This window comes from Mustela lutreola, chromosome X (genome assembly GCF_030435805.1).
Source record: "Mustela lutreola isolate mMusLut2 chromosome X, mMusLut2.pri, whole genome shotgun sequence".
In the NCBI taxonomy this organism is placed as follows: Eukaryota; Metazoa; Chordata; class Mammalia; order Carnivora; family Mustelidae; genus Mustela; species Mustela lutreola.
In genome coordinates, this window is record NC_081308.1 from 94241814 (window position 1) to 94264875 (window position 23062).

The 23062-nt window shown below is 38.8% G+C and overlaps 1 protein-coding gene across 1 annotated transcript in view; it reads right to left on the minus strand.

The window, feature by feature from the left end:
- The window catches only part of ACSL4 (acyl-CoA synthetase long chain family member 4), a 115124-nt gene extending 95796 nt beyond the window's left edge, over positions 1 to 19328 (minus strand). Inside the window, exons 1-2 of the mRNA XM_059158725.1 lie at positions 19214 to 19328; positions 2326 to 2427 (exon numbers count right to left, since the gene is read on the minus strand). The gene's annotated coding sequence lies outside the window, so the exon portion shown is untranslated. The remainder of the gene's footprint in view (positions 1 to 2325; positions 2428 to 19213) is intronic.
- Positions 19329 to 23062: the final 3734 nt, after the last annotated feature.

Consider the following 23062-nt stretch of genomic DNA (forward strand, 5'->3'; position numbering starts at 1 on the left):
CAACTTTTTGGCTCATTTCTGTTACACAGAGCCTTAGAGGGACTAAATCTCTTATTTGGTGTTCATATAACACTCAAAGAATTACTCATTTTATGCATTGTAACAAAGTTCTCTGAAAACACAACTTTCAGTCATTGACTTTGACTTTAAAATTTAAGTTGTATTTCCATATGTACCATCTAACAGAGTAGAATATCAAATGCTCTAGAGCAGGGTACTCAACCTTGGTGCCATTGACCTTGGGTCAGACAACTCTTTGTTGTGGTGATTTATCTTGCATACTATAGGACCAGTATCCCTGGTCTCTCCCCACTACATGCCATAATCACCCTCCCCAGACCCTATTGTAAAGATTAAAGTGCCTGGGGGAGGGGGTGCCTGGCTGGCTCAGTCAATGGAGCATGTGACTCTTGCTCTCAGGGTTGTGGGTTCGAGCTCCATGCTGGGTGTAGAGATCACTTAAAAAAATAAAATCTTAAAAAAATTTAAAAGTCTGCAAGAAATATCCAGACATTCATACTAGTGAAAATGAATGTTGTCTAAATCAATATGGGAAAAAAGACAAATCTACCACATAGAATCCAAATAATTTATGTAGCTATTTCCCCTTAGTTAGATGGAGCATAAGGACTTACCCAACGAATAAAGTCTGCATATAGTGACTAGCTTCCAAAGAAGAGAGAATGGAATGGGGGAAAAATAACTTTAGAGCAGAGAAAGCTCATAAACACTATCTTGGACAGGTGGTCGAGATTAACACCATCAGTGATAAGTCATGTTGATAGCCCTAGATATGATACGATGAGAACAGCTCTTGATCTCTATTGTCCTTCCCCTTAAGAAACTCATAACCACATTATAATCACAAGAATAACATCAGTCAAATCCCAATTCAGGGACATTCTACAAAAGTTCTGAGCTATATTCCTGCAAACGGTCAAGGTCATCAAAAGCAAGGAAAGGGAGCGCCTGAGTGGTCCAGTCATTTAGCCTGCCTTTGGCTCAGGTCATGATTCCAGGGTCCTGGGATCGAGCCCCGCATCGGGTTCCTTACTCCATGGGAAGCCTCCCTCTTCCTCTCCCACATCCCCTGCTTGTGTTCTCTCTCTTGCTTTCTCTCTCTCTGCCAAATTTAAAAAAAAAAAAAAAAAAAAAAAAAAAAAAAGCAAGGGAAGTCTAAGAAAACTGTCAAGGCCAAGAGAAGCCTAAGGAGTTATGACAACTAAACACAATGTGGTTTCCTTGATGGGACCCTGAAACAGAGAAGGATATTAGGTAACAACTAAGGAAATTTGAGTAAGGCATAAACTTCAGTTATTAATAATGTATCAATATTGTTTCTTTTCATTATAACAATTTATCATACTGATGTGGGATGTTAATGATAGGGGGAACTGAGTTCAGGTATTTAGAAGTCACTGTACTGAATTTGCAACTTTTTATAGTTACAAAAACTACTAAAATCAAAAAGTTTATTCTTTAAGAATACTTGCAGACATTGCCTTATGTCCCCTAGATGGCAAAGTCTCCCTCAGTTGAGAGCCACTGCTCTAGGTCCTTGAAACCATTTGCTTTTTCATTATAGTGCTTTTCAGCCTTTATATTTGACCAACTCCAGATTCTTCTTCATGCTGTCAGCAATTCTTGCGAGGCAAGGATTTTTCTTATGACTTCCAGATCACCTGACTCATCACCCACAGTTTCCAAAAATTTATTCCTCTCTAATTTTGTCCTGAAATTCATGACATGCCAATCAAAATGGAGCTCATTGTCATTTCCCTCATGGGTAACAATATCTAATAAATCAGGTCTGTAAATTCTTGTACTTCATTAGTTTTTTTCTTTTTTATGATTTTCACAGTTTGAAAATCTTCATAGTGAAATGACTAATTTAAAAAGGACACTTGCTGGGGCACCTGGGTGGCTCAGTTAAGTGTCTGCTTTCAGCTCAGGTCATGAACTCAGGGTCCTGGGAACGAGCCCTGCATCAGGGTCTCTGCTCAGCTGAGAGTCTGTTTCTCCCTCTCCCTCTGCTTGCCACTCCCCTTGCTCTCTCTCTCTCTCTTTCTAATAAATAAATAAAATCTTAAAAAAATTAAAAGGGCTACTTGCACTTCTTCACCATTGCTGTAACTGTAGTCTGAAAGTGATATGTGTTCTTATTAAAGCTGCTTCACCTGGACTGCACAGGACTTCACCTGAGATTGCACCTACTTATGGAACAGATTTATAGAACAGAAGGCTTCAGCTTTGGATATGAAATAGAATTAATTTAAGCCAAGGGGGTCTGCCAAACTCAATGTAATCAATCACTTTCCATAGCATTTAGTTAGCAGTTATTCAGCCATGAATAGTAATTAATTGCTGTCCTCTTCTGGATCTAAAGATGAAGGGACAAAAGCCTTGGACTCAATATTGAAATTAAACCTAAGAAAATGAAAAAGAGCAATAAGAAATAATGACAAAGGGAATCACTGACTCTTTCAATGTTTAATTCTCTTTCTGAGATGGTGGTTTGTTTTATATCACCGTTTCCTTCCTCAGATATGCTCTTCTCCTTCCCACTCATGCCCTGATAGAAACAGAGTTTATGTCTTTATTATATGCGTAACAGAATCTTGGCTGGGGCAAAGCTGGTGCTAGAACTTCATCTGAAAGAGACCAGGTGATTGTTTCCCCACTCCCTTCCTTTACCTATTGGGTTAAGTCTATATGCAAGGAGATTTTGGAATTTGGGCTGAAGGAAGAGTAATAAGTTGGCTTTTGGGGGGGGGGCACACAGAAAAGAGAAAGATAAGGAAAGAACAGAGGGAAAGTAGAGTGTTGATGCTTTGGTTAGCTCTTTGGGTTTGAGGCCCAGTGAAAAGAGAGAACCAAAAGCTGAAGGCACTGTTTTCACCAAGGCCCATCTGTGATCCTGGGCTCAAATTATGCTGTTTCAAGCCAAAGTGACAAAAATTATATAAAATTGGGTGAGGAGCCTAGATTTCAATACCTCCAGGACTGGAAGCTCTGTGCTATTTGCACAAAGGGTGTCAGCAGTGGAGGCAATGATGAGGCGCCTTGATTAGTAGTCCCGACTGTAAGAATGGAAGTGATATTTTTACAGGCCCATGTGGTAGCCCCTCTCCACTGCCCTCCACCCCCCTGAGAATGATCAGAAATAACTGAAGCGTCTTTGGAATGGGGTTAAATTCCTCTGTGAGCAGGTGGGGCCTTGCAGCTGATGAAATTTGGATAGTAGTGTTCATGTGATCTCATTTCACCAGCTGGAAATGTCTGGGATATTAGTGTTACAGAATTCTTCTTTTCTGGGGCTTGATTCTAATAAAAACTAGGACTTCCTAAGCCTACCTCCATTATAGAAGAATCCTGCTCCAAGCCTAAGCCATAAGTTCTCTCCCAGATCTAAAGGAATCCTACTGCAGTTTCTTCTGAGCCCTTTGAGCTGCCTTATCTAACATCATAGTAACTGGCTATAGCTCTCATCCTCTGTAAATTCTCTAGAATTAGTCTTCCTGAGATAGTCTCCTTCAGAAGAATCATTTAGCTTTATCCACCTTGGTAAGCTCTAAATATCCTTTTATAAACACTTCCTGAAGGGAGCCACTTGCTTCTTTCAATGACCAGTGATTCTTTCTATGAATGTGTGTCTCATCTAACCATAACTTTACTGAAAACCTAGATTCTTGTAACTCAAATAAATATAACATGATTTTGCTCTTTGTCTCATTTTTTATCTGTTTCTCATTTTTTAACATGCTCAACATGGAAAAGAAATATTCATACCCTCTGCATTGTGGCCGATACAGAAAAAATGTAAGTGAACATTAAGATTGCTAGACTATATTATTCCTGACAAAAGACCTAGCACAAATTTCCTGGATGCTAGCCATGTATCTTGTTGCTGACTCATATAAAATCCATTTAGGCTTTCATAATAATATGGTTGGTTATGTTGTAGATGTTAGAATCCTAACCATTCCCCTCTATCACTAAGGATTTGAAAGAAGTTTGTGTAGTAGGCTTATTTTTATTTTTCACAACCAAAACTAGCAACCTAATGAGGAATTTGGAAACTGATCTTTGGAGTAAGTTCTTAATCTGCTTCTCAATTACCATGTAATTCATCCAAGATCCAAATGCTCCTGTAGTCTGTGGGTATAAAATGGAAAATACTCACAAGATGACAAGCAAAGTGTCAAGAAAATAGGAAGAGTACTGAGGTCACATACCAGACTTTATCGCAAACATGATACAAAATATCCTGAGATATTCGTGGCAATAGATAAGCAAAAACTAATGACAAATCCTGCTATCTAGAGAAACCAGAAAACCAAAATTATAAATTGATGTCTCAGAAGATTAAGTAAGCAGAAATAGTGGTAAAGCGACATCATTCTTTAGATTAATCCAGAGGTCTTCAGAATTAGGGCTAGGGTTTCTTCAGTAATGATAGCATCATCATCTTTAAGTCAGATGAAACACCAGGATCGCCTCCCCCCCCCCAATAAAAAGAGGTCTTAGAATGAAGCTAAGTGCAATTATACTTAACCCAATGTACATTCCAACAGTTTCTATATGGCAAGCACAAGTTGGGTTACTATAAACAGGCAGTCCCTCTCCACAAGAAAATGCTGTAAAGTTAGAGCAAAACAAATCTCTGAGGATCTTCCCATTACTATAGAATTGCAGACATCCCTAGCATTAGGCATGCCAACATGGAAAACAACAATCAAGCAAGTCATCGATGAGCAGAAGATGCTGAGTGCCTTCCACAGTATGAGTGCTGAGGAGGGTGTCAAAGAGACATAATATCTGATCTCTGGTTGCAGCGACAAGACTTGAATACATAAATCAGAGGAAGCCATAAAACCAAACAGATGGGTTAAATGCAACAGTGCTGACTAGAAGTGTCAGAACAAGTCCAAAAAGGCCAGAGTGGAGAGTTTTGAGGAGACATCTGGATTTGAGCTGGGCAGACATTGAAGGAAAGGCTAGGTTGTAAGAGCCAATATGAGTGAGGGCAAAAACTGAAAATGAACATGGCGCATCAAGGAGAGTCTGGAGACTGGCCTGACGGGAACAGAAGATTCACGTTGGGGAAGAGTTGGAAGGCAGTTCAGGAAAGACAGAATGCAAAGTGGAATAGACCTATCAAGCTAGAAACTGAATCGCTACAGAAATGGCAGCTAGAGCGCCTGACACCCAAGAATTTAGAGAGGACTGCTTCACTTACGCGACTCTTTTGTCATCCTTCCACACATGGAGAACTCTGCCAACTGTGTCATCTTCTAAGGGTACATAATGAGGTGAGGATGATGCAGATATGGAGCAAAGGAAACATAAAAAGGAATGGCCCAGGGTGTCATCCCTGCCTTCTGGAATTGAACCATTATTGTCCCATCCATTACAGTGGAAGTCATTTTCATACAGAAAACTCAACCTTTGCCTGGGGACAATAATAGCTATTTGATCAATTGTACAGTTAATACCAATGAAGTGCCTATCTCTCTAGCCTGCCAGTATTTCAGTAAGCAATTCACTTTAATGCAAAACAGATTGTTTTCATTTGTTTTTAAATTGTTTTTATCTAAACACAGCAGAGATAATATCTACATTGAAAGGTGGCTTTAAAAACACAGCAGGCACTTCTGGTTTCCGGTCTAGCCCGTAAAGAACTTAGAAGTCTCTACTCCATCCTATAAGAAAGTAAAAAGCTGAACAAACTGAAAAACTCACAACTCTTCTTAAATCCACAAAAGCAGTGAGATCTTGAAGCAAAATGCTGCCCCTCAAAATTGGAGAGACAAATGGGCAGAAACGGAGAATCACAACTTACCTAAGCAGATATGCAAAGCAGAAACCTCCACAGGAACCAGTACTGGGGTAGGAAGACCTGATTATAATTGATGAGTTACTGGAGGCTTAGTGTGTAGACAAGTATGACAGTGAAAAAATCCGGAGCGGACCCTACACTTTTATGAGTCTTACCTCCTGGAGCTCTGTCAGGTTCTTAAAGTGAAGAAAAGCCCCTCAGGCTTCCAGTAAGGGGAAGGTAAATGAACTATTTCTAAATAGGCTAGAGCATTCTGTTCTTAACAAGGCCTGCCCTTTAGAGAATATATTTTACCAGAGCCTAACCTATTGGGGTTTTACCGGAACCTAACTGACTTGGGAGAAAGGAAATATTCCATTTTAGTTTGCTCTAGCCTTCCATGTAGGGGGAAAGGGAATACCCAAGTTCCAGCACCCCACCCTAACCTAGCCATCCTGTCATAACTAAGATGAGGGAAAAGGACTGGGAAACACTGGTAAAATTTATGGTCCATTGGCACAGGCTCATTAAAAGACTGAAACCTAATCATCAGACTATAAAATGCCTCACCTGCCCCCACACCTTACCAGCATATCACTAAAGTCCTATTTACTGGAAATCTTTTCATTCGGTACATTATGTTTGGATTTCAACAAAAAATTATGAGACCTGCTAAATGGCAAAAATATAGTTTGAAGAGACAAAATAAGCATCAGAATCAGACTCATATATGGTAGGGATGTAATTATCAGATTATTAATTTAAAACAACTATAATTAATGTGCAAGACACTCTAATGAAAAAGTCAACAACATGAAGGAGCAGACAAATAATGTTGGGCAGAGAGATGGAAATTCTAAAAAGAATAAAAAAGAAATTCTAGATATCAAAAACACTGTAACAGAAATGAAGATTGCCTTTGATGGGCTCATCAGTAGACTGGACATGGCTGAGGAGGGAATCTCTGAGCTTGACGACATGGCAATAGAAAGCTACAAAACTATAAAGCAAAATAAACCCAAAGCAAGCATAAGGAAGAAAACAATAAAAATTAAAGCAGATGTCAATGAAACTGAAAACAGGAAATCAATAAAGAAAATCAATAATACCAAAAGTTATTTTTTTGAAAAGATCCATAAAATCAGTAAGTCTCTTGCTAGGCAAACTAAGAAAAAAATAGAAATGACACACACCACTAATATTTAAAATGAAATGAGGGAATCATTACAGATCCTATGGACAGTAAAAGGGTACTAAAGGAATAGTATGAACAACACCATGCCCATAGATTTCATAACCTGGGCAAAATGAACCGATTCCTTGAAAGATACAATCTGCTAGAACTGACACAAGAAAAATTCACAATCTGAATAGGCCTATATCTATTTTAAAAATTAAACCAATAATTAATAACCTTCTAAAACAACAAACATCAGGGCCAGATAGATTCACTGATGAATTCTACCAAGCATTTAGGGAAAAAATTACATTAATGCTCTATAATCTCAGAAGATAGAAACAGAGAGAATATTCCCTAACTCATTGTATGAGGCCAGCATTACCATAATACCAAAGCAAGGCAGAGATATTATTAGAAAAGAGAACTACACAGATCAATATCTCTAAGGAGCATATAAGCAAAAATCCTTAAAAAAACATTGACATATTGAATCCGACAATGTATAAAAAGAATTCTACACCATCACCAAGTGGTGTTTATTCCAGATATACAAAGCTGGTTCAACACTTGAAAATAAATGAATGTAGTTTATCACATTGATAGACTACAGAAGAAAACTAACATGCTCATATCAACAGATACCCAAAAAACACATGATAAAATCCAATATTGATTCATGGTAAAACAATAACAACAACTCTCAGCAAACCAGGAATAGAGAGGAATTTCCTCAACTTGATAAAGAACATCTGGAAAAACCCTCCATCTAACCTCATACTTAATAGTGAGAAATTTGCAGCTTTCCCACTAAGATTCAGGAGTAAGGCAAGGATGTCCACTCTTACCACTCCTTTTCAGCATCATATTGGAAGTCCTAACTAATGTGTTAAGAAAAGTAAGTAAAATGTATACTGATTGTCTTTCTTTGAAGTCTTTCTTTGAAGACTGTCTTTCTTTGAAGATGATATGATTGTCTATGTAGAAAATCTGAGCTGACAGTCAAAAGAAAACCCTCCTGGAACGCATAAGCAATTATCCTGCAACTAATAAGATTGCAGGATACTAGATTAATATACAAAAGTCAATCGCTTTCCTATATACCAACAATGAACAGAGGGAAAGTAAAATTAAAAACATAACACTTTACATTAGCACCAAAAAAAAAAATGAAATACTTAGGTTTAAATCTAATCAAATCTATACAAAATCTATTTGAGGAAAATTACAAAACTGATAAAAGAAATCAAGGAAGAACAAACAAATGGAGCTATTCCATATTCATGGATAGGAAGACTCAATATTGTCAAAATTTCAGTTCTTCCCAAATTGATCCATAGATGCAACACAATACCAATCAAAATCCCAACGAGCTCTTTTGTGGCTATCAATAAACTGATTCTAAAGTTTATAAGAGAAGGCAAAAGACCCAAATAGCCAACACAATATTAAGGAATAACAAAGTTGAAGAACGGCTACTACCAAACTCAAGACTTACTTTAAAGTTACAGAGATCTAGACAGTATACTGTTGATGAAAGAAGACACAAATCAATCAGTAAAACTAAACGAACCCAGAAATAGATCCACAAAAATACGGTCAACTGATCTTTGACAAAGAAGGCATGGCAATAAAATGGAGCAAAGATAATCTTTTCAACAAATGGTGCTGGGTCTATTGGATATCCATATACTACAACAACAATGATCTTCTTCTATTTCCATAAAAATTAACTGAAAATGGATCACAGACCTTGATATAAAATGAAAAATTATAAAACTCCTAGAAGATAACATAGGGGAAAACCTAGAGGCCTGGGTATAGTGATGATGTTTTTAGCCACAATATCAAAGTCAAGATCCAGAAAATAAATAATTGATAAGTTGGACTTCATTAAAATGAAAAGCTTCGGTCTGTGAAAGACAATGTCAAGAGAAGACAATGTCAAGCTACAGGTCAGGAGAAAATATTTGAAAAAAAAAAAAAAAGGACCCTATCTGATAAAGAACTGTTCAGAACATACAAAGAATACTTATAATTTACCAATATGAAAATGAACAACTCAATTTTTAAAAAATGGACAAAAGATATGAACAGACACCTCACCAAAGAAGATATAAGATGGCAAATAAGCATATGAAAAGATGCTCCAGGGCACCTACGTGGCTCAGCTGGAAGAGAATGCAACTCTTGATCTCAAGGGTCATGAGTTTGAGTCCCACATTGGGTGTAGAGATTACTAAAAAAAAAAAAAAAAAAAAATGGCTCCATGTCATATATTATTAAGGAAATGAAAGTTAAAACAATAATGAGATACCAGGCACACCTATGAGAATGACTAAAATTCACAACCCTGATAACACCAAATGCTGGTGAGTATGTGGAGCAATAGGAATTCTCATTTATTGCCGGTGGGAATGCAAAATGATATAGCCACTTTGCAAGACAGTTTGGAAGTTTCTTGCAAAACTAAGCTTATTCTTAGCATATGATGGAGCATTTATTTGCACTCCTTGGTATATATTCAGATGATTTGAAAACTTGTGTCCACATAAAAACCACACATGTATGTTTATAGCAGCTGTATTCATGATTGCCAAAACCTAGAAACAATTGAGACGTCCCTTAGTAGGCAAATGGTTACATAAACTGTGGCACACTCAGGTCCTGGAATAGTGATCAATGCTAAAAAGAAAGGTTATCAAGCCATGAAAAGATATGGAGGAACTCAAGCACATATTACTAAGTACAAGAAGCCCATCTGAAGAGATTACATATTGTATGATTTCAACTCTATGATATTCTGGCAAAGACAAAACTGTAGATAATAAAAATGCCAGTGATTGTCAAGGGTAGTGGAGGAGGAACAAATGAATAGGCAGAGCACAGAGGCTTCTCAGGGCAGTGAAAATACTCTGCATTGTACAGCAATAGCAGATGTTTGTCACTATACATTTGTTAAAACCCAAAGAATGTACAATGTCAAGAGTGAACCCTAATGTAAACCATGGGCTTTGGATGATGACAGTGTGACAGTGTAGGTTCATCAATTGTAACCAATGTACCACTCTGGTTCAGGATGATGATAGTGGGAGAGGCAGTGTATGCATGGGAATGGTGAGTATAAGGGAAATCAATTTTGCTATGAACCTAAAATCTCTTTAAAAAATAGTCTATTTAAAAGGGGAGAAAACCACAATGGACAAAATGTCAAAATTAAATTATTCTAGTAGCACTAATAAGATGGCATCCTTTTCAATGGTTAACATCAGAAAATCTAGATGCAAAACCCCACCCCTTTCATCTCACTGGCATGTATATTCGTGAAGGCCATAACAAAGTCTATTCTTCACCACCCTTGAATGTACTGTTAACAAAACTTTAAGTGACTATTTGAACTTGGGCATGGCTATAGAATCTAGTCAGTAGCTCAAAGAATGTAAAAAACTAAATAGGTCCATATGTTTTCTCCAGGGAAAACATTTAAGTACATTACGTACATAAAGAATATAAAAAACTAAAAAGGCCCAATATGTTTTCTCCAGGGAAAATGTTTAAGTATATTGACCCAATGTACTTAAACATATTTAGTCATTCATTCAACATATGTTTATTAAGTGTCTTCTATGTACCAGGCACACAGTGTGTGCTAGGTACTAAGAATACTATGGTAAGCTCTTGCTCTCAAAGAACTAACAATCTAGTAGGGAGGCAGACAATAACCAAGTAACCACACTAACAAATGTCAAACAGAACGATGAGAAGTGTGACAAAGGGTAGTAGAGAGTACTGTGACACCTGGTAACAGCAAGAGTTGACCTAGTCAGGGCAATCAACAAAGGCTACTCCAAGGGACTTACTCCAAATGAGATCTGAAGGATGAATAGGAGGTGAGAAAGGAAGGAACAACAAAGAAATCAAATAAACAATTCAAAATATGCAGAGCCGCACCACAAGAAGGAACAGGGTGACATGGAAAATGTAGGCAAATGTGGCTAGAGTGTAGACAGTGAGGGGGTTTGAGATGAGCCTGGAGAAATAAATTATGTGCCAGATCATGCAGGACCTTGTAGGCTACATTAAGACATTTGTGTGTATTCTAAGAGTGATCGGAACCCATAAAAACTTTTAAGCATGAAGATGATATGGCATTCTTTATGTCAAGACCATTCTCTGCAATCAAAAGAACAAATAAGGGGGCACCTGAGTGGCACAATCAGTTAAGCATCCAATTCTTGGTTTCAGCTCAGGTTGTGATCTCAGGGTCATGAGATCAAGCCCCAGGTCCAGCTCCACAGTCAACATGGAGTCCACTTGTGACTTTTTCTCCTTCTCCTTCTGCCCCTCTTCACTCTCTAAAATAAATAAACAAATCTTTTTTAAAAAGAACAAATTAGAAGGGACCCTAAATGTGGGTAGATTAGGAGTTATTGGGGGTAGTCTAGGAAAGAGGAGATAGACAGAAGGATGGTGCTAATGGAGATGGAAAAAAGTGGATGGAGTCTGGAGATTTTTAGGGGTTAAAATGAGAAAATTTGACCTAAACAAACCAAGTTTCAGAGTTGAGAAGGAACAGGGTGTATCAAAATATCCCTAAATACAACTGGACGGAATGATAAGGCAATCCACAGAGAGAGGGAAGGCTAGAAGACCAGGTTTGGGGAGCAAGTTGCATTTGAGTGACCTTTGGGACACCCTAGAGGAGAGGTCTAGTAAACATTTGGATACATTGATCCGAAGGTCAGGTGAGAGGTCTGAGCTGGACATTGACACTGGGGAGCTCATGGAAGCTGTAGATGTGAGTGAGCTTGCCCAGGAAGAGAATAGAGTGAGATGGGAGGCAGCTGAGGACTGAGTCTCAGGAAAAGTCAACATTTATAATGAACAAAGTTGCTGGGACAACATGTGAATTCTCTGTCTACTTCCAGAATTCAGAAATCCCAATTTCTTTCTTCTGCTTTGCCATTTCATTACTTGATAACGTCCAAAAAATAACCCCCCCACCTTTAAATCAACATTTCATTTGTTGAAGGAGATTAGGCCATTTTTTTTGTGAGGGAACATGTTTACTTTTTGACAAATGTCATTAGGAAGATGCTAGTAAATATATTGTTCAATTGAGAACACGATAGCAGAAGTTTAACTTGGTGGAGTATTGAGCCTTATTCATAGACACGTGGGCCTCAAAGGGAGCCGCTGTGCTCTTTCAGAGTGGTTTCTGTGAGGGCGGGAAGTGGACAACCACTGTATTATTGTGAACTTTGAGGTGGCCAGTTCCTACATGCCCAGCCATTTTCTGAGAGTAGAGCTAGACTTTCAAAATACATCAGCTTCTTGTCAATGACTGCTCCAAGAGAGAGACAGAGAAAGACTGAAAGAGAGAGAAAGCAAGGCCTACCCCCCAGACCTTACTCAGTACATATTTTTATGCCCCTGAGAACTGGAAGGGAGGAATGAGCTAATAACTTAGTTGATTTAACATTCTGACCTCTGAGTCAAGAAGTTACTCAATAATCTTTACCCTCCCCAAAAAGTAAATAAAAAATCCTTACAGTGGGCAATGAGGGGGTGGTGTATTCAGGGTCAGGATTTCGTGGCTCTGATACTGACTCATATGCTGGATGATTGCTGGGTAAACTATATCAATTCCCTCCATTTCTGGATCAGTAATAACTCCTGTTTCTCCTATCTCTTGGGGTTGTTATTAGAGTCTGACGAAATCACACATCTGAAAACATTTTGAAAATGTCAGACATTATCATGCCAATAAGTAAGCCATCAACCCTGAGAGCTAGTCCTTGAATAAGATACAGCTTTGCTACAACATCCATTGTATCAGCCTGTTCTGTTTTATGTCCAAATCCTGTTTCTTTTGAAAAAAGGGATTCTGAGCTATGAGCTATTGAGATAGATGCTAGCTGCTTCTACCACCACAACCAAATATCAAATATTTAAATGAAACATTGTTACATTGATCAAAATTCCAGCGTATACATGGAAACTCTAAAACAAAGAAATGTAAAATGAAGGTTAGTTTTTATCATCATTTGAGTTCAAAAGCCTTGACTTAGCCTACTAGACCTTACCTTATCACCTTCTTACCTATCTTTGTGACTTCATCTTGTACCACTTTACACTTCCCTCTCTCTGTTTTAGCCCTTGAGCAAAGGCCTCCTTGCCATTCCTTGAATAACCCAAACACTATCTTGCCCCAAGGCCTTTGCATTGCTATTACTCAGAATGCCATTCCCTTTGACACGCCTCATTTCATTCAGGTGTCAGTGGATGGGGAGGCCTTCCCAACTACCCTATTTAACTGGCCGAATCACCCTTCCTACAGCAGCGCATAACCTTATCACCTACCACCCATGTCTTTCCTTTTCCTTCTTCTCAACTTGCTTTACTATGCTTCATGACACTTATAACCACCAGATGTCCTATATTTGCTTTTCTGTTTTTCTCCCAACAAAGTGTAAGCTCAATGAGAGTAGGGGATTCTTGTCTGATTTGTTCCACCTTTGTATCCTTAGTGCTTAGAACACAGCCTGAAATATAGTAGGCACACAACAGATAGTGTTGAATGAAAGAATGAGAAAAACATATTCCTACTGCTGCTCCTCTGGCTGGCAAAATCCTTTGTAATGCAGCACCTCACAATCATGAGCTCAAAGAATTAGAATGAGATGTTAAGCAGCAAGATCTTTCTGTGAGCACAATCTTTTAGCTGATTTTGCAAAAATATAGGGAGGAACATCAATATCGCACATGTTACGTTATTTGGACCTAACAGAAGCCCGTAAGGTCACCAACAGAACAATCAGACTGACATTGAAACAGTCATAGTTCATTGTAACACAAATCAGGGAAGGAATGTGCCCTGCCAAATGGTGCAGTTATCACAGAAGGCAGAAGAAAACTTTGTGCACAAACTAAAGTACAGTATGTCCTATCAGTTTGTGGGGCGAATCTCAATGTTGTTGGAATTTCAGCATCTGTCCTTTAAAGGATCCTGTATCTGGGATCATAGGACCACTTCACGAAAGGAGGGGATGGTTTGTCAGTGTACATTACAGAACTACCCAGTGCTCATAAGAGCAAGAAATAGGAAGAAAAAAAAATGAGAGCTATGCATTGTGGAGGTAGTCATGGCAGAACTGTGTTCTGGTTTTTTTTAAAGATTTTATTTATTTATTTGTCAGAGAGAGTGAACACAGGCAGACAGAGTGGCAGGCAGAGTGGCAGGCAGAGGCAGAGGGAGAAGCAGGCTCCCTGCCGAGGAGGGAGCCCGATGTGGGACTCGATCCTAGGACACTGGGATCATGACCTGAGCTGAAGGCAGCCGCTTAACCAACTGAGCCACCCAGGCGTCCCTGGCAGAGCTGTTTTGAAGAAATCTGTTAAATCATATCAGAAAACTGAATGAAATAGGTTAGAATTTGCAGTCACATCTTACCTAGTGAAATGTGTTCTTTTTTTTAATTGAGGTGTAATTAACATATAACATTATGTTAGTTTCAGGTCCACAACAGAATGATCCAATGTTTGTATATATTGCAAAATGATCACCATAATAAGTCTAGTTAACATCTGTTACCATACATAGCTGCAAAAATTTTCCTTCTGATGAAAACTTATCAAGTTTACTCTCTCAACAACTTTCAAATATGCAATACAGTATTATTTACTATAGTCATCAAGCTATATATTACACCACCATGACTTATTTATAACTGAACATGCATAAATTTTGACCCCCTTCACCCATTTCTCTTACCACTCCCCAATGCCAGTTGGGAACCACCAATTTATTTTTTGTATCTATGTTCTCTTTATTTTCAAATTTTATACAGTTGACTTCTAGATTCAGTACTGTAATTACTGCTTGCTTCTATTTTCCATTTTGTTTACAATAAGGAACTAATATCTCTACTTTCTCTCACATGCTCAGAGGTAGCCAGATCCCTTAGCAGTGACTCCAGTACTTGAAACTATATCCCCATTCATTGACAATGATCTAGGATGGTGTGAAACTCCTGGTAGAAAATTCTTTGTTTTCATCCTCTTCCTCTTCAATGTCATTTCATGTCCAACAACAATAGAAGCATTTATTAATTGAATTTTATGTGCCTGGTACTCTGCCAAGCATTGGGATTTCAAAAGCCTTTCCATGTCTTGCCTTCAAAACTCAAAATTATAAGTTGTCCCACTTGGAAACAACAGCACAAAACTGTCTTCATATTTAGAAATCATAAACAGTGTGGCTTTTGGGGAATGAAGGACTCAGACAAGCAGGATGGTAGAGTAGTTAAAAGCACAGGTCTTGTCTGAAGTCAGAGTCCTCCAAATCCTATTCTAGCTCAGGTACTTCCAAAACCTGTGTGACATAGACATGCTGTGCAACCTCTCTGGGCCTTACTGTCCTCATCTGTAAAGCAGGGATCATCATCATCATCATGCAGGGTGCTTAGAACTGAGTCTGGTTCATTGAAAGCATTCAATAAATATTAGCTGTTATTCTGCAAAAAACTCAATTTCTGCAAAAAACTCATTTTTCATCAGAAGGAAAAATTTTTGCAGACTTTCTAAGAGGCAACTCTGGCTACAAATCAAAGAATATTTTCTTTTGTGAAGATTAGCAAAACTATCAGTTGCTTGATAGCCTTTTGTGTCAAGCCCTCATGCACAGTGGTCATTATAAATGTGTAACTAGGAAATCCAGCAATATATGAAAAGTTAGATTCAGATACAGGGCTTTAAAAAAAAAAAAGAAAGCATATACATTGCTGTGAAACAAAGGGGTTGGCAAAATTTCTCTGTAGAGGGGCAGATAGGAGATATTTTAGGCTTCACAGGACAGATAGTTTCTATTGCAACTACTCAACTCTGCTACTGTGAGACATTTACATATTTATAGGCAGTATGTCAATGAATGGGCATAACTCCGTTCCAATAAAACTTTATTTACAAAAACAACCTGTGAGGGGTCCCTGATGGCACAGCAGTTGATTGGGCATCTGACTCTTGGTTTTGGCTCAGGTTGTGATCTCAGGGTTGTGGGATCAATCCCCACTTGGGTTCCCATGCTGGGTGTGGAGCCTGCTTAAGATGCTCTCTCTCTCAATCTACTCCCGTTCAAGCCCCCGCCACATCTCAGTGCTGAGTCTGCTTGGGACTCTAGCTCTCTCTCCTTCTGCCCCTCCTCTCTCTCTCTTTCTCTATCTCAAATAAATAAATAGATCTTTTAAAAAAAACAGCCTGTGGTCCAGATTTGGCTCAATGGGTCATAGATTGCCCACCCCTGCTCTGAAAAATTGTCCTAGCTTATGAGGATTCTAATGGCCACTACAGCTGAGTAACCACAGAAATCAAATAAACTGGGAGGAGAATAAAGGGAATGAAAGGAATCGAATAGGAAGATAAACAATGGCTTCTCCAAAGTCCTTCCAGCATCCTAAATGGTAGTAGACACCTTATATGACCAGGGAACAGTGTGCTTCATTCATTCTTTCCTTCACTTAACACCTACGGGTATAAACTTATCATGCCCCAGGCACTGTGTTGTGATGTATAATGCTGGGTGAAAACAGACCTAGTCTCTACCTTCATATAACTTAAAAATCCAGCCAGGTAGGGATAGGGAGCAACATCAAATGAACACACAAAAAAGTGGAAACCCACATCTTGGCTAGGTTGTGTCTAAGTTTATAAGAGAAGGGTTGCTCTAATTGTGGAGCTCAAGGTAGGCTTTCCTGAGGAGCCTAAACCTAAAACTTAGGCTGATATCTGACAAATGAGTAGTAATTAAGGAATAGGGTGGAAGACCATTCCAAGCAAAGGGACCAAACATGGGCTCTATGACAGCAGAAAGTACAGCGCATTCAAGTGATGAAAATAAGGTCACAATGACTTGAGTCCAGAGGTCCAGATGGAGTATGGTGGGACATGAGGCTGGGAAGGAAAGTAGAGGTCAGACTATGCAAGATCATGTAGTAGCAATCAATTATTCATTTATTCAGCAAATATTTACTTAATAATACTCTATGTCAGACTCTGTGGGTACTGTGGCAAATGAGAAAGGCAGATGTTAAACAAACATGCAGATAAATCTATAATTACAAAGCTCTGCTTCTGGAAGCTCTATGCTCTGAAACCCTGTTTAGTGGTGTGATATATTTTTAGAAATTACCAGGCCTGTTTCCCAGGATGTAGTCCCAGTTTAACCAAGTGCCCTGCTTAGAGTTGCATGTACATATATTACTCTACCTATTACTTTTTGGAATCACAGGTGAGTTTGATATGTCATCCCCCATGCTTCACATGACTTTCATGTTAATAAGGAGCCACAGAAGGCCTCTTTTTGGGGGGTCATGAGCTTCCAGACAGATGTGACCCCCACCCTGTGATGTTCATTTGGACAAGTCTTTATGACTTGTCATTGAGGATGGTATCATGGACAAGACTATGAGAGTAGACCCTTTCTGAATATTTGACCTATGGATTCAATTGTTTCAATTGGAGTTTTGTTTTTTTTTTTTTAAATTTGTTGCATGCTTCTCTTACATATCTATTCCAATGGTCAACCCAGTCAATGTATTCTAGGTTACATTTTGAACCCTTAGAAGAAACAGAAACCCTTCTGTTCTAGGGAACTGCAAGGTTTTTGGTATTGATGACTCCAAAAAACTAACAAGACTTTTAAACAGTTTCAAAGAGATTTCTTTATGATGCTACTGTTTCTCTCTTAACTCCTTGGCCTATTTTCTACCATGGACGGACTTTAAAATGTCACAGAATGACTTGTTTTGTATAAAGCTGGGCTGATTGCCATCCGGTACCTGATGCTAGTCCAGATGGGTAAAAGAGTTATTTAATTATCTCCTCTATTGCAACAATTTGGTTCCAAAGTGTGGACCACAGATGCTTAGGGTTCCCATGACCCTTTGGGGCAGGGGCCAGAGAGGTCAATATTACTTTCATAATAATACTGAAATATTTGCTTTTGCCAAAGTGTTTCCATTTGTGCTGATGTTCAAGAAACAGCAGATCAAGGCAGAGGCATGAAACCCTACTACTCATCATTTATTCTTTACCTCTGTGCACAGATAAATAAATAAATATAAACAGATAAATTATTTTAAGTTTCTTTGTTTTAATATCTAATTTAACATAGGTAACTGTACCACACATCAACAAAAGATATTTATGGTCCTCCATGATTTTTAAGAGTATAAGGGGCTCTTGAAACCAAACTATTTGAGAACTGCTGCTCTCTTCATCTTCCAAATATCAGTCTTATCAAGACAAGTTTCTTCTTTTTAATTAAAATTCACACACGGTCTTTTCATATCTCCAGATCTATCTCCTCTTCATGACTTCTCAAACATAAAGACTAAGGGTTCTAAAATAAACTTCTAGAATTCCTTAAGCAGGCTGCTGTGCATTCGACCAGTCTGTTTCTTCTCACTCTCTTCTAATGTGGTGTTTTTGAGAGAGTGACCTGAGTTTTCCAGAATTTTGGTGTACTGGGCAGCAGTGGTTGTGATTTTAGTTTACCTCACATACTTTCCCATTCTTTGCCTATTAACATCATTCCCTTTCCATCAGAGAGCTGCCTCCCCATTCCATGTCTTCCTGATGAGGTTGTCAGTCATAGTACTCCACCCTCAACCCAAACCTGCAGACTACAAGAGTGACCACATGATCCAGGTTTGGCCCAACCATAGCACTGCAACTTCTGGGAAACAGTGATTGGTCTGAGGGAGAGGACACATGGCCTAAATTAAGTGAATTGGAAGCCTTACCCAAAATTATCTGAAGTAAATGTATCCTCACTTTAAAAAAATATATTTTATTTATTTATTTGAGAGATAGGCACACAGACACACTCGGACACACAAACACACACACACACACACACACACACACACAGAGGGGTAGTGGAACAAGCAGACTCCCTGCTGAGTGGGTGCCCAATGCAAGTCTCGATCTCAGGACCTTGAGATCATGACCTGAGCCAAAATCAGATGCTCAATCAAATGAACAACCCAGGTGCCCCATAATCCTCACTTTGATCATGAATTATAAGGATATATGATCTAGGCTACTACCCATCATCTTTCCCACTATAGAAAAGAACCTGTCTACGGACTAAATCCAAGCAGCGACAAGAAGAAATAAAGATGAATAGAGAGAAAATTCTGTCAATGTCGAGTACTTACTGCAATCTCTGAGGCCCTGGTTCCTGGCAGGTTTTTCTCCCTTTATAGGTTACACGAACAAATAAATCCCTTTTTGGGCTAAAGTAACTCTTCTAGTTGAAAGAATTTGGAAGAGTGCATTTAAGGAAGTTACCTAATCTTCTGACTTTAGTTTCCTTGTGGAAATATCTACTCCTTCACTTCACAGATTGAAGGATCTAATGAGATGTTTAAAACACATTGAAAACTATAAAGCATTATACAAGTGTTCAGTATAATAAATATTTTCTTTCTCCATTCCAGTAGCAAGGTGACTAATCTTGCTGTCCCCAAACTATTTTTAGACCACTAAGTATACTCATATCAAATCCTTGGGCCCAAGAATGGCTTAAGAGGGCTTTGAATTTCCTCTGGAAGTCAAATAAGGCTTAGAAACATTTCAACTACAGTTACTCTATCAAGAGGGCTTACACTGCACTTAAGCCACTTCAAGAATCATGAGGACACCAGGAAAGAATTGACTGTTCAAGGATCTGGTTGGAGGTGTAGGGGCCAAGGGCAGCTCCAAGATGGGCTACTTTGGCATGAACACTGTTTTGAATTAAAAGCAATCAAAATAAAAGGTTTCTGCACAGTGAAGGAAACCATCAATGAAACTAAAAGCTAACCTATGGAATGGGAGAAGATATTTGCAAATGACATATCTGATAAAGGGTTAGTATGTAAAATATATAAAGAACTTACAAAACTCAACACCCAAAACACAATCCAGTTAAGAAATGGGCAGAAGACATGAATAGGCATTTTTCCAAAGAAGACACACAGATGACCAACAGATGCATGAAAAGATGCTCAATATCATTCATCGTCAGGGAAATACCAATAAAAATTACAATGAGATATCACCTCACACCTGTCATAATGGCTAAAGTTAACAACTTAGGAAACAACAGATGTTGGTGAGGATGTGGAGAAAAGGGAACCCTCTTACACTTTCGGTGGGAATACAAACTGGGGAAGCTACTCTGTAAAACAGTATAGAAAGTCCTCAAAAAGTTAAAAATAGATCAACCCCACCACCCAGCAATTGCAATATGAGGTATTTGCCCAAAGGATACAGAAATACTGATTTGAAGGGACACATGCACCCTGAGGTTTATAGCAGCATTATCTACAATAGCCAAATTATGAAAAAGAGCCTAAGTGTCCATTGATGGATGAATGGATTTTTTTAATATAATGGAATATTACTCAGCCATAAAAAGAATGAGATCTTTCCATTTGCAATGCCATGGTTGGAGCTGAAGAGTATATGCTAAGTGAAATCAGTCAGAGAAAGACAAATACCATATGCTTTCACTCATATGTGGAATTTAAGAAACAAAACAAATGAACATAGCAGGGAATAAAAATGGAGGCAAACCAAGAAGCAGACTCTGAACCTCACAGAACAAACTGAGGGATACTGGAGGGAGATGGTGGGGGAGTGGGGAATGGGTTAAACAGGTGGTGGGTATTAAGGAGGGCACTTATGATGAGCACCAGGTATTGTATGTAAGTGATGAATCACTAAATTCTACCCTCAAAACTAGTACTGCGCTGTATGTTAACTAGCTGGAATTTAAATAAAAACTTGGGGAATATAAGAAGTTAAATATTAAGAAAAAAAATTCAAAAATAAAAATAAGAGAAAGCAATAAAAACCCAACAGATTCAGGAGAATTTATCTCCCCCTTATCTGCGTGTTTGTACCAGGAAAGAGGGCTATTCACAGAGATTCTCCTTTACCTAAGAAATATATCTACATAATTGGGCAACCTTTGTTTTCCACACACCTCCTTTCACCCTCCTGCTAAAGGCCTTTCTCTGTCTTGTATCTTCAGACCCTAACCCCTCTCCTTAGCTCACATAAGCATCGTGTTGCCTCACTGTCTGAAATTTCCTTATCTGTATGGATTCTCAGTATGTACAATATTAAATTTGACTTGTTTCTGTTAATCTGTCTCCCAACAATTTGATTCTTAGTCCAACCAGAACGGCCTTGAAGGATGGGGAAAATTCCTCCTCCCCAACAGAGGTACGGATTAGCTCTTAGAACTCTTCAATAGGTCCGGACCTAAAAGAGGCACAGGAGAGAGAAAATAAATGAAGATGAGAAAGTCACATGTTAACCGAAGAGGACTCCCACACAACTAAATGCCACTTAATAGGAAGCATAAATGAATGAACCAAATAATAATAATAATAATAATAATGTTATAATAATAATAATAATATTATTATTATTATTATAACTCAAATGGTGTGAAGAACACAGGTGAATCATCTATGGCATATGGAATTCGGGGTGTAGGTGGGGGCTAAATGCCATGGGGATATTCACAGTTTCTACAATATGCTTGGCATCTTTAGGTTACAAGGATACTTCAGCCATGTATTCTTTCACTATGGCCCAAGCTATCCAAGGACTCAGATCAGAACCAAGGTTTTCTCATTTGCTAGTGGCTGCTCTAATCTGTGCCCTTTTAGAAAATGACACTAGGAACACGAGGCCTAGTAGGGGACAGTATTTGGTCCTGTCTTATCAAAAGACTGACTTCCCCATAAATCACTCCTCCAAATATTTCTCATTGTCTCCTTAACTGAATTTGATTTCCCAGGTGAGGCTTCCCACCAGGAAGTGGATCATTTCAAAGCTAATGAATGACAAACCACCCAGCAAGAGGGTGAGAGCAGCAGGAGAGTGATTTTATTTAAATTGTGAAAATAGAAAACCTCCCCATGCATCTTTAAACAAACAAACAAACAAACAAATAAAAAATCCAGGACAGTGAGACAGGCGTTTGCAGTTTCTACTGGCTGGTAAAGATGTACCATTTTTACCCACTAGAAGCAGGAATGGCTTTTAATTTTGAATGAGGATTTGATCATGAACATTCTTTCATTTTTGATTCTGCCAAGGACCTGCCAGATGGCCTTGTTTCTGAGTGGGGAATGTCTTACTCATCACTGAGCTTTCTTTTTAACACAGCAGTGTAACAAATCTCCTTCCGTTCTGGTAAGTCCTTTGGCCCTCTTCCCTGTCATCAGTGAGAAACCATGGGGCTTCATAATTGGTTAACTTCAGAGATGAACAGACTGAATTTACACCCCCCCCCAGTGCCGTGGGCCTTTTTACTCTGTTTAAAAACAAACTTAATCTTGGAGCATTTTGGTTCACCTGCCTCGGTAGGATAGAATTCCCTTTACAGGCCACCCAGGAATCCACCCTTCTGTGGCTTAAAGTAAATTTGGCATGACACTTGCAGCTTTACCAGAGCAAACTGGAAAAAAATAAAGGTGGAAGCAATCCCCGTGACCCGAACAACCTCCGCTGTGGCCCTATAGACAGCACAGCTGGGCACCGTGAGAGCAAATCACACTTCAGTTAGCTCTGCCTTTCTGAAAAGCATGTTCGTTGGTTCGATGTGGGGGAAACAATCCGTTCATGTTCTCTGCCATTGAGGTGTAGCACTATTGTTGCTTTGTCATAATGGACTGGCTTTAACCAGTACTGGAAAACTGCAGAGTAGCAAAGGCCAAGGGGAAGGGGAGGTTGGAACAGTCGACCGCTTCTCTGACAAGTAGAAATCTCTGTGTGACCCTGTTACAAGGCCATTTGGCACACTTCACTTCCTGCCCCAGCTCAGATAGGTACATTAGAGGCTCCAAGGCGTCCCAAATTTGCCCCTCCCCACTCCAAGTTGTTCTAGTCCTTTGAATGCCTTTCAGTCCTGTTTCTTGAATGGGAAATGACCCAATATTTTAGGAGACAATATTAGGCAACACCAGCAAGCATTGAGAATATTCCCAGAGAAAATACACAGTGAT